Below are 11,920 nucleotides of genomic sequence, written 5' to 3'. Positions count from 1 at the left end.
TTTATTCTGATCGCCTGTATAGCATAGTGATGATGCACCATCCCTGTGCTGTACAGGCTGTCAGCGCTGCAGATGCAGAAGATACTTTGGTCATGCACTGCGCATGACCAAAATATCTTCCTGCTGTCTGGTGACATCGGGTCGTCATGGCAACATCCGGGAAGCCGCGGCAGACAGCGTTGGACGCCAGCAGGAGAGGTGAGTATCCCGATCACCTCCCCTTGCTACCGTAATGCTGCGATCGACTTCGATTGCAGCATTGCGAGGGTTAATTTGCCGGGAGCGGTGTGGGACCACTCCCAGCACAAAGCATCGGGTGTCAGCTGTGACAATCAGCTGACACCTGGCGGCGATCGCGCCTGCGCAACCTGTGTGCGGGCGCAATCGCCATGATGTATTAATACGTATCAAGCTCTTAAGTCCCAGGGCGCAGATACATATTAGTACGTCTTGGGCTTTAAAGGGGTTAAACGTTGAGATTAAAGTTGACATACATTTTAATGAAGAGAAGTTAGAAAGGAAGATAAGTATCATACCAGGTTCTGAGGCAAAAATGTTGTTAATTTTCACTAAAAGATAAAAAAACACATCTTTTTTAAATTCACAAATATAAAATATAGAAAACACAACATTTAAATAATATTTCTATACTTGTCAGTAATCACAATGGTTGACTGGAAACAACTACAAAGTAGAAACATATTGGTTTGCAACAGTTTTGCAACAGTTACTTGCTTCCAAGGCACAAATTTTGGTGTACCCCAAAATGTTTTTCTTCTCATCACTTTTCAACAGTGATTAGAAAAGTTAAGTAAGAGGTTGCCTTGACCAGAAAGGTCTGAGATAATTATGAATGCACGGGTGTAGATGTCATTTTTTTGTCTTCAGGACAGCCTTAAGATGCATTTTTTTGTCAAGTTGGCACAATTCTAATAAAACAGTATCAGTAAAAAAAAAATGCGTTAGGATAAATGCACATTTCGTCTTACGAACACCGATGTATTTTAGCTCGGATGCGCCAGCGCTCTTTGCCATTTCTGCGCACATGCGAATTACAGTACTTTGCTCTGCCCTTGGCAGGGTAGAGAGAAGTACGCAAGACTGCGATGGAGGACACTGTGTGAATGACGTAAGACACATCATCCATACAAAGCAAGAAGGACGGCGATCGCAAAAAGAGATGTAGACCAGCGATGCCCTTTGGATTGGACCACGCTGTAGGTAAGTATAATAAAAGCTATTTTTTGTGTTATGCAGAGCGCATTGGGGACATATATACTGTCCAGCATTCTAGAATGCTGCATATGAGGGCTTAAAGGTGCTCGCCCTATTTCATATGGGAAAAACCTGGTGACAGGTTCCCTTTAAGAATAGTCAGGTCACTTCTATTAGCCACTTCACAGCTTACAAAGTCGGAAGCAGTTAAAAGAAGTTACAAAAAAGTAAGACACAGTATGAGTATGTATAGAAGGACATTTTGACTCTGCTGTGCATATATTAATTATTTTTAATGTTTTAGTAGCACTTTCTCAGGTGGGTTTCATGCTGACCTCTCCTGAAAAAAGAAACCCTTAGAAATATGACCCAATATTTTATGCCTAAAACACTACATTCAACTCATCTTGTTATTCATTTTTATTTACCACTTTCATCTTTATATTTTGCTTTCTCTTCTGTGTTTCGACTGTAAAGAAAAATATGCATTTTGTGAATCTGCTGTTTTCACATATGCAGTAAGGCTTTCTTTTAATCACTAAAAATGTTAAATATTGAAATAAATGTTAATATGAAAAATGTCTTACATTGGGTCTTGGTTAGAGTTGGTATTTTTAGCATAACCTATAATTAAACAAATATAAATATGGCATATGTAGAATAATGTAATTCAAGTAAAAAACAATTTAAAATGCATTTTTATAATAAAATACCAGTATTCAATGAACAACTCAGTGTCTCTCGAAGCATAGACTTACAAACTCTCTCTTTGGATCATAAGAACGAGCTCACTAATCGTTCCTCAGTTAACTCATTTTGCAGCCCTAAATTGACTGTTCAAGACAGAGCCTATAAAAGTCAAATGGTGCAACATTTTTAATGAAACCAATCAAAAATATGTATATTTTAGTAAGGAAATAAATGTCCCATAGGTGTACAGAATGCATGTATCATGAATCCACCAGTGGGCTTATGTCATAGCTTCATCTGTAACCCTTATCTCTCTTCTAAACTGGCACTAAACTTGACTATTTTGGCTATAATGCTGTCCATTTGCTTTGGTTAGGACATACACTAATTTAATGTGAACTTAGTCTAACATGTCATTCAAACAAACAGTCCAAACGAGAGCTGACACTAACACCTTCATAAAATAGTTGCTTTATTCATCCAATAGTATAAAAGGCAGAGAAAATGGTTGAAAACAACAGCACAAAAATTTAAAAGCCAGAAAAGAAATATCCACTGCACTTAGGGCAACTTGTTTCAGACCTGCAAGAACCTTTGTCAAGCCACAGGCCATGCAGGTCAGAAACATGTTGCCTGGGAGTTGCCTGGCTTTTTAATTGTTCAACCGTTTTTTGTGCCTTTTATAGTATTGGATCAATAAAGCAATTCTTTTAAGAAGATGTGAGTGTCGGCTATGGTCTGGATTGTTGTCATTACTGGAGTATTTTGCCGTGCACCTGGACAGGTGAGCTGATATCTCCTTTTTTTACATTTATGTCATTTATATTGCAGTTTCACCACCAAATAATATATCAAGAAACACTTGCAGAATTGCTATTGGTTACATCGCCATATAGTAAAAAAACAAATTAATCGAGTCATTTAAAAAAATATAACTTGTCCTCAAAAAACAATTCCCATAGCGCTAAGAGGAAGGAAAAATATTTAAGTTATGGATCTCCATATGCGACAATTAAAAAATTGTTGCATCCTGAAGGGTCAAACATATTTTTACTAATATGCATGGAAGCTAAAGGACTGCTTAATGACTTTCCTAATAAATTGATATTTGCAATAAGAAAGTGTTTATGCATTTTTTTTCTTACCTGATGATGTATTGTCACATTTTATCATCCAGGAGAAAGTTGTGGCTAAAACAAAAAGATAGAAAAGTGGCTGTGATTTCGTCTTCATCTTATCTAGCCGTGTAGGGAAAGATTCCTTCACTGTTCTACATTAGTGCAGCTTCAACACAGCAACGGCCCATATATGTGACCTGATATATGGATATCCAGGCAAATCAATATCTGTCACTGGGTGTAAGTAAATGAGGTCTAAACATTTACATACTGGCTCGTTTACAAGGGCATAGGCATTGCGGTAGCATTTTACACATAAGGTCTTCCTTTTAATTTCCAATCTGCTCATATGACTGTTTTATTTATCTGCAAAGTTCATGGTTATTGTAAAGTTACTTTATACTAAACTTCTAATGAATAGAATGAACTATTGATGTGAAAGTGTATGTCCCTTAAATGACACGTGACTTCAGTTTCCAGAGCTATCAGACTGACAGCCAGAGTATACCACCCAGGGTCGGACTGGGCTGGCGGGGTACGGGGAATTTTCTCGGTGGGCCCCGACCCTGCTGCAGAGGAGAGGGGGAGAAGAGAAATTAAAAAAAAAACCTGCAGTTTTAAGGGGCACGGGCCCTTTAAAAGCGCAGGCACAGCGTATGCAGGGACCCGCGCACGCGATGTTCATTACCTGAACCGCTGCGGCGCACGTCCCAGTGAAGCAGCTGAAGCTGCGCGTCTTCCTTCGCCGGACGGCGTATGACGTCATCGTCATGCGCCTGCTGTGAAGGAGGCGCGCAACTCAGCCACCGGAGAAGGAGGACACCGCACGGGAGAGCAGGAAGGAAAGAGGTGTGTGTGTGTATCTGTGTGTGTGTATGTGTATATGTATATGAGTGGATGCAGAATGGGATGGGCCCCTGGCTGGACATACAAGGGGGAACCCTGGCTGGACATACATGGGGAAACCCTGACTGAACACACAAGAGCACAAGAGGGGGGCCCTGGATGGACACACAAGGGGGGGCCCTGGCTGGATACACAAGGGGGGCCCTGGCTGGACAAACAAGGGGGGGCCCTGGCTGGACAAAAAGGGGGGGTCCTGGATGGACATACAAGGTGGGGCCCTGGCTGGAAGCACAATGGGGAACCCTGGCTAGACACACGGGGGGAACCCTGGCTGAACACACGAGAGGGGGGCCCTGGCTGGATATACAAGTGGGGGCCCTAGCTGGACATACAAGGGGGGGCCATGGATGGACACACAAGGGGGGGCCCTGGCTGGACACACAAGGGGGGGCCCTGGTTGGACACACAAGGGGGGGGCCCTGGCTGGACATACAAGAGTGGGCCCTGGCTGGACATACGAGGTAGGGCCCTGGCTGGACATACGAGGTGGGGCCCTGGATGGACACATAAGGAAGGGGGGGCTGGCTGGATACATTAAGGGGGAGAGCCTGGCTGGACACATAAGGGAGGGGGGGCCTGGCTGAACACATAAGGGGGGCCTGGCTGGACACATGGGAATCGGCCAGGGGGGTCAGGATGGGTATATGGGGGGGGCAGTCTGGACTCATGGAGGCCAGGATGGATATGTAGGGCGGCAGACTGGACACATGGATGCCAGGATGGATATATGGGGGGGCAGGCTGGACACATGGGGCGCTAGGATGGATATATGAGAGGGGGCAGGCTGGACACATGGAGGCCAGGACAGATATATGGGGGGCAGGCTGGCCACATGGGGGACTAGGATGGGTATATGGGAGGGGGCAGGCTCGATACACGTGGGCTAGGATAAATATATGGATGGGGTCACACTGGACATATGGGGGGTGTCAGAATGGATATGTGCACGGGGGGGCAGGATGGATATATGGGGGTGCCTAGCTGGACAAGGGACTTAATTACTGTTTGGGGGCCATATTGAGGAACATACTTTATTAGTTTATGGTGGCCAGTGGGGAACATTATTATTTTAGAGTCCAATTAGGGACATTATTACTTCTGTAATATAATTTACTTTTTAGGAAATTGTTTTCCATGGGATGGGACAAAAGAGGGCTCCTGTTACTGTGCAGGGCGGCACTATATCGCTTTTTTTCTTCAACTGGTGTAGTGTAGAAGTCGGGGAGGAAAAGTGGAAATGTGCTCTAGAAGAGATCAGTTATTGACAACTGTGTGTTATTTTCTACAGAGATGATTCCTGGCTGGAAGAAGTGATGGCGGACTGTGCCAGATGAAGAAAAGCGAAGATGAAGGACTTCACCTAGAGACGTCACTGGTGAGTCAGTGTGTTATCTGTACACTTACACTACACACGTGGTCAAAATTGTTGATACCCCTTGTTTAATGAAAGAAAAACCCACAATGGTCACAGAAATAACTTGAATATGAAAATCTATGAAAATGAACAAATGAAAGTCAGACATTGCTTTTCTGCTTCCACAGAATTTAAAAAAAAATTAAACTCCTGAAATAGGCCTGGAAAGAAATGATGGTTCTTCTTAACTTAATATTGTGTTAAACAACCTTTTGAGGCAATCACTGCAATCAAACGATTCCTGTAACTGTCAATGAGACTTCTGCACCTCTCGACAGGTATTTTGGCCCACTCCTCATGAGCAAACTGCTCCAGTTGTCTCGTGTTTGAAGGATGCCTTTTCCAGACGGCATGTTTCAGCTCTTTCCAAAGATACTCAATAGGATTTAGGTCAGGGCTCATAGAAGGCCACTTCAGAATAGTCCAATGTTTTCCTCTTAGCCATTCTTGGGTGTTTTTAGCTGTGTGTTTTGGGTCACTATCCTATTGTAAGACCCATGACCTGTGACTGAGACCAAGCTTTCTGACACTGGGCAGCACATTTCTCTCTAGTATATACAGAGCTCCTGTGTATAATGTCACTGGTGATCACTGTATTACCTATACACTATATACAGAGCTCCTGTGTATAATGTCACTGGTGATCACTATGTTACCTGTACACTGACACTATATACAGAGCTCCGGTGTATAATGTCGCTGGTGGTAATAACAGTGTTGTTAGTATTGTGGTTTGTATTCATGATCAGTATTGTAGTATTTGGTCACTTTGGGGTGGTAATATGTGGTCCGGTCATGGTGTGGCCGTATTTGTTCCTTGTATGTGGTATTATTCGGTCACTATGTGGTGGTAATATGTGATCTAGTCATGGTGTAGCGATATTTGTCCCTTTTGTATGTGGTATTATTGGTGTTGATATAGTGGACTGTGTTGTGTATGGCGGTCCTTTTGTTCTCGCTGATATTAACTAGGAAAATATTTTTTTCCATTAGGCCACAGCCCCACCATCAGTATGTGGTCAGTATTTTTTCTCAGGAGTGGCTGCCAAAACAAGGAGTGGGTGATAAATGCAGAATTGGTGACTTGTTTCTATTAGCCCTTTCTATGATTGTTCCTCACCTGGTTTTGGCTCCCACTCCTGAGAAAAATACTGACCGGATACTGTCCCAATACTGATAGTGGGGCCGTGGCCTTAGAAATTAAATACTTGGACCAGAGCACCAGAGATGCACTTACAGGGGTTCTCTGGTGAAAACAAGTAATCACCTCTCCACAGGATCAGTGATAATATAGATTAGTGGGGGTCTGACTGCTGGGACCTGCACCGATCGGCAGAATGTGGAGCTTTTCTCCCCATTAGACTGCCGTGGCATATGAGATGCGACCACTGATCCATTCATTCCCTCAGTGGCTGTGAGTGCTGCTCTTTTTTGGAAGCCCCCAAGAGAATGAATAGAGCTGCGGTCAGACGCCCCACCTGTCACTTCATTTTAAAATGGGGATAAGTGTCCTGTCAGGGATAAAACTTCCCCATTCTTTGGATAGGTGCGTTTTCCAATGTTCGGACATAAGCACTCAATAAGTGATCACCTATCCTGTAGAGCCCATGAATCGGTGATAACTTGTTTTAACCAAAGAAGCCCTTTAATGCAAACATGTACATCCCAGTTATAGTGTCGCACAGTAGATGTGCAGGAGCCGCCAGTCAATGCCCCACTATAACAGGGATAGCGGATAACAGATATTTGCATATTGCTGTAGGTGGGCCTATAGAGTCAATTCCCCCTGTGGGCCCCAGACACCCCAGTCCGACCCTGATACCACCAGCCAGGTCACCTACAAATCCTCATACATGCAATGTCAGAAACCATTATTCAGTGCACAGACATTGTCCTGTACTGATCACAGGGGCAAGCTACCACCACTGAAGTTGTGCTAAATAGAAGAAAAAAATGGAGTACACAGGTTTTTAGAAATCTGAAAAAAAAAATTTATTAAATACAATAAGGTTATAGGAAAGTTCAAAATACAGTATAAAGAGATGAGGACAGTGCTTCCACAACACATACTGCATGGCTGCCATGACATAAAACATTAAAGGAGCAGCCATGCAGTATACCCACCCCAAAATGCTGGAAAAAACAATCATATGTAAAGTAGCATGTACAGAGGAAAATCCCAATAAGGGTAGAAGTGGGGCACAGCGGGAAGTTGGGGAATCTTACCCATAGAGAGGCTACCACTGATGGAGTGGAGTGTGGAGGGAGGAGTGAGAATGCCCGATGTGCGTTTCGTGTTGTAAACCAACGCTTTTTTGAGGGTCAGGTGGCCTACTCTGTCTACGTGAGACAAGAATCACTATTACAAAAAATCACTCAACCCCCCCAACCAGATCTATCAAGCACAATAAATGACATTATGCTTTTCACTGTAACACAAATCTGCTGCCTCAGTGTAACCTTTGACTCTGACCTGTCCTTTAACCCCTTAAAGGGCTGGTCTGAAGGCAAAATCTTTTTCCTCCTAACTCCCTATCTGATACCACAAGCTATTTTCTAATATACTTGCTTTAAAAAATTGAACAAGTAGAGTAGTGGCCACCACCCAATAATATTGGGGTCTACCTAATGCATACTGTACAGTATATAAACATGAACGTAAGACGAGAGAAATACGTATGCAAATACAGGGATCACCAAATAAACAAATTGCTTTATTAAATACAATATATAACAAGCAAAAAAACAACTATAAAAAACAATCAAACAAGCCCATAGCTAAAAAACAAATAACAAACAACCCTGTATATGGTTGTGGTTATCCCTACTTGATCAGAAATGTGTGTACAATAACAGACGTAAGAGTACGCTGCTAAGCTAGTATTCCAAGATGTAGCTTTGTTTATATATGCAATAAATGGATTACATAAATGCTAAGGTAAAATGTGCCTAGTTGCCAAAAGACATAAAATATAGATAATTCGCTGCCAGCACAATACATATAAGTCATATCTATCAAACTCCAAAAGATTTGAGGGCAAGAATGTGTGGCACCCCAGGGGTCTGGTTTCCCACAGTAATGTAATGTTATGTCTGAGAGCAGGTGGGAGGTCCTTTGGTCAGGGATCCTATGCATGCCACACCTCCTGCCCAGTCCTGGGAGGGGAAGAACTTCCCCTGTATAAACCTGGGGCTGAGGCAGGGTTAGAGGGTTTTGAGAGGGAGAGTTCAGCCAGGAGGGCTGACAGGGAGCTGTGGCTCCGGCTGGGCCCAGCTCCTGGGCCATGCCAGAAGTAGAGAAGAGAAGCAGCATAGGAAGAAACAACAGGAGCTCTGTGGGAGCAGTGTTACAAAGAGTCAGGGGCTGGCAGCTGCAGAGCTCGCCCTGACTGAGAAGATTTCTTACCGGACCCGGAGTCCGAGGCTGTGGGGACTAACTCCTACCCAGCAGCAGAATCCGTCAGGCAGGGGATTTCAGGTCCTCTGGCCAAGAAACCCGAAGGCACGGTCACACGCATGGGACCAGCACCGCCGTCGTGGAGCGGAAGCTACTAGAAGGCCCCGAGTCACCGGCCATACGGGTGAGCACCACACGGTACACTCAGGGACGTGGGCTACTTATACTCGCTTCTAGCAAGGTAGCCAGAAGAGTATCGTTAGTTTGGGAGGCCTACAACTCCGCCTGGCCAGGGGAGATCCCATCTGCTCAAGGACTGACCAGGCCCCAACCGCTAGCCAGTACTCCGGGAGGGTCTATCTTTGTCACCAGTAAAGACCCTGAACTACACCGCATCGTCTCTGAGTGGTTCCTGCTACCCCCATCATCCACGTCGGCTGCCCTGAGGCCATACCCCTCCCGTTGGGGGTTATACTATCACGCTGCATAATCCTACCACCGGCCTCAGCGGTCTGCCCTGCAGCGGCAGCTCCATAGCTGTACTCAACGGGTGGCGTAGTCGTCCAACATCTACCGCTAATACAGCGCCACTCAGTCTGACTCCCTGGGCACGGACCGGATCACCGCCACGAGACTACAACCCTCAAAAGATCCGGCTCCGGGTAAGCTCCCGCGTGCGCAACGCAGCGCGGCACAGGCCCAGGGGCGCGTCAACTTTTGGCGTAGTCGGCAGGATTTCGTGCCCGCAACCACCGCGTACTGCGTGCCTGAAAAAGACTGTTCAAACTTACCTGTGGTGAAGATTCCCGCCATCCGGCGCCATCTTCCGCTTCCTTCCCGCCATCGGTGGAGTTTTCCCGCCATCCGGCGCCATCTTCAGCCTTCTTCCCGCCATACGTGGAGTTTTCCCGCCATTGGACGCCATCTTGAGGACGCCGCGTGGGAAGAAGAGGGGCGTGGACTCCGAAAGCGCGCGAGAACTGAAGCCCCGCCTCACGTCCGGACGTTGCGTAAGGTCCTGGAAGGAGCCCAGCAGACGCCGACGTCACAGGAGCGCGACGGAAGGTCCTCAACCCTGACGATCCACTGCGGAGCCGCGGCCTACGGAAGAGGATCATCGCAAGGTAGGCCACGGTCCACTAGGGGGGAGAAGGATGCCGGATACGGAGGAGAGCTTCACCGCTTCAACCCCCGCCAGCGCCACCGCTGTTGCGGTCATGCCTTTCACCATGCCCTATATCCCGGGGGCAGCCTGGCTACCCCAGTACTCAGGGGAGTCACATACCCTGCATGACTTTAGAGAAAAGCTGGATAGCCTCTTCCAGGTGTACCCCCTCACAGAGGAGCAAAAAGTGAGCATCCTGGTGGCCCAATTAACCGGGGCAGCCCAAAGGGAGGTAAAGTCCTGGCCACCTGGGAGGAGGACTGTCGCAGAGATACTAACCCAGCTAACCGAGGAGGAGCTGCAGTACTACCAATACGAGGAAAGCCAAGAGGACCCGGACGGGTCTGAGGACTACCCTCAGGAGGGAGCACAAAGAGGACATAGCTACTGAAGGGAAGTAGCGTGAATAAAGAGCTGTAAATAGTTACCCGTAAGGGTACAAGGACTGCTGCTAATTAAAATATGGTCCCCGTTGGGATTAGTGAATTGTTCCCCATGTGCCCCTATCTTAAACCAGGCTGAGGACTGTGAGCAGCCATTCCTTATCCCCACTGGCCGAGGACTGAGAGCGGCCATATCTTGTAAATAATTATGTGTTTCTAGTAATTTATGGGAGTCTTTGGTGGATTTACCGGGAATCCTTTGTACATAGTTGGAGCGTAACCCAGGACGGACTAAAGACTGTTAAGGACTCGGGGCAGGACAAACCCCTACCTGGTTACGTCTCCCTGTTTTGGTGAAATGGACACCTTGCTTTTCTTCAAAGACTACACCCAGTTACGGACATGCCGTGACCACCTTTATGTGTTTCTTCTTATTGTACTATTATTGTTGTTATATCTTGTTATGTTTTTCTAAAATATGTTTAGTCCCGGAGTACTAAATTTCACTAGGGGGGAATGTGGCACCCCAGGGGTCTGGTTTCCCACAGTAATGTAATGTTATGTCTTAGAGCAGGTGGGAGGTCCTTTGGTCAGGGATCCTATGCATGCCACACCTCCTGCCCAGTCCTGGGAGGGGAAGAACTTCCCCTGTATAAACCTGGGGCTGAGGCAGGGTTAGAGGGTTTTGAGAGGGAGAGTTCAGCCAGGAGGGCTGACAGGGAGCTGTGGCTCCGGCTGGGCCCAGCTCCTGGGCCATGCCAGAAGTAGAGAAGAGAAGCAGCATAGGAAGAAACAACAGGAGCTCTGTGGGAGCAGTGTTACAAAGAGTCAGGGGCTGGCAGCTGCAGAGCTCGCCCTGACTGAGAAGATTTCTTACCGGACCCGGAGTCCGAGGCTGTGGGGACTAACTCCTACCCAGCAGCAGAATCCGTCAGGCAGGGGATTTCAGGTCCTCTGGCCAAGAAACCCGAAGGCATGGTCACACGCATGGGACCAGCACCGCCGTCGTGGAGCGGAAGCTACTAGAAGGCCCCGAGTCACCGGCCATACGGGTGAGCACCACACGGTACACTCAGGGACGTGGGCTACTTATACTCGCTTCTAGCAAGGTAGCCAGAAGAGTATCGTTAGTTTGGGAGGCCTACAACTCCGCCTGGCCAGGGGAGATCCCATCTGCTCAAGGACTGACCAGGCCCCAACCGCTAGCCAGTACTCCGGGAGGGTCTATCTTTGTCACCAGTAAAGACCCTGAACTACACCGCATCGTCTCTGAGTGGTTCCTGCTACCCCCATCATCCACGTCGGCTGCCCTGAGGCCATACCCCTCCCGTTGGGGGTTATACTATCACGCTGCATAATCCTACCACCGGCCTCAGCGGTCTGCCCTGCAGCGGCAGCTCCATAGCTGTACTCAACGGGTGGCGTAGTCGTCCAACATCTACCGCTAATACAGCGCCACTCAGTCTGACTCCCTGGGCACGGACCGGATCACCGCCACGAGACTACAACCCTCAAAAGATTCGGCTCCGGGTAAGCTCCCGCGTGCGCAACGCAGCGCGACACAGGCCCAGGGGCGCGTCAAATGCACATATGAAATATTATAAAAAGTGACACAAGAGTCTTACTAAATCC

General features: G+C 46.9%; 1 long non-coding RNA gene across 1 annotated transcript; it reads right to left on the bottom strand.

Moving 5' to 3' along the window:
- Positions 1–536: 536 nt before the first annotated feature.
- LOC141168114 (uncharacterized) lies at positions 537–3,237 on the bottom strand. The gene is made up of 4 exons (XR_012251869.1): positions 3,051–3,237; positions 1,803–1,839; positions 1,644–1,684; positions 537–569 (listed from the first exon to the last, which is right to left on the bottom strand). It is a non-coding gene; the product is annotated as an uncharacterized lncRNA (long non-coding RNA).
- Between the last annotated feature and the right edge of the window lie 8,683 nt (positions 3,238–11,920).

The sequence above is a fragment of the Phyllobates terribilis genome, unplaced genomic scaffold (assembly GCF_046119375.1).
Source record: "Phyllobates terribilis strain yellow unplaced genomic scaffold, ASM4611937v1 Scaffold_1__5_contigs__length_1240528914, whole genome shotgun sequence".
Taxonomy (NCBI): Eukaryota; Metazoa; Chordata; class Amphibia; order Anura; family Dendrobatidae; genus Phyllobates; species Phyllobates terribilis.
This window is presented reverse-complemented; position numbering and strand designations above follow the sequence as displayed.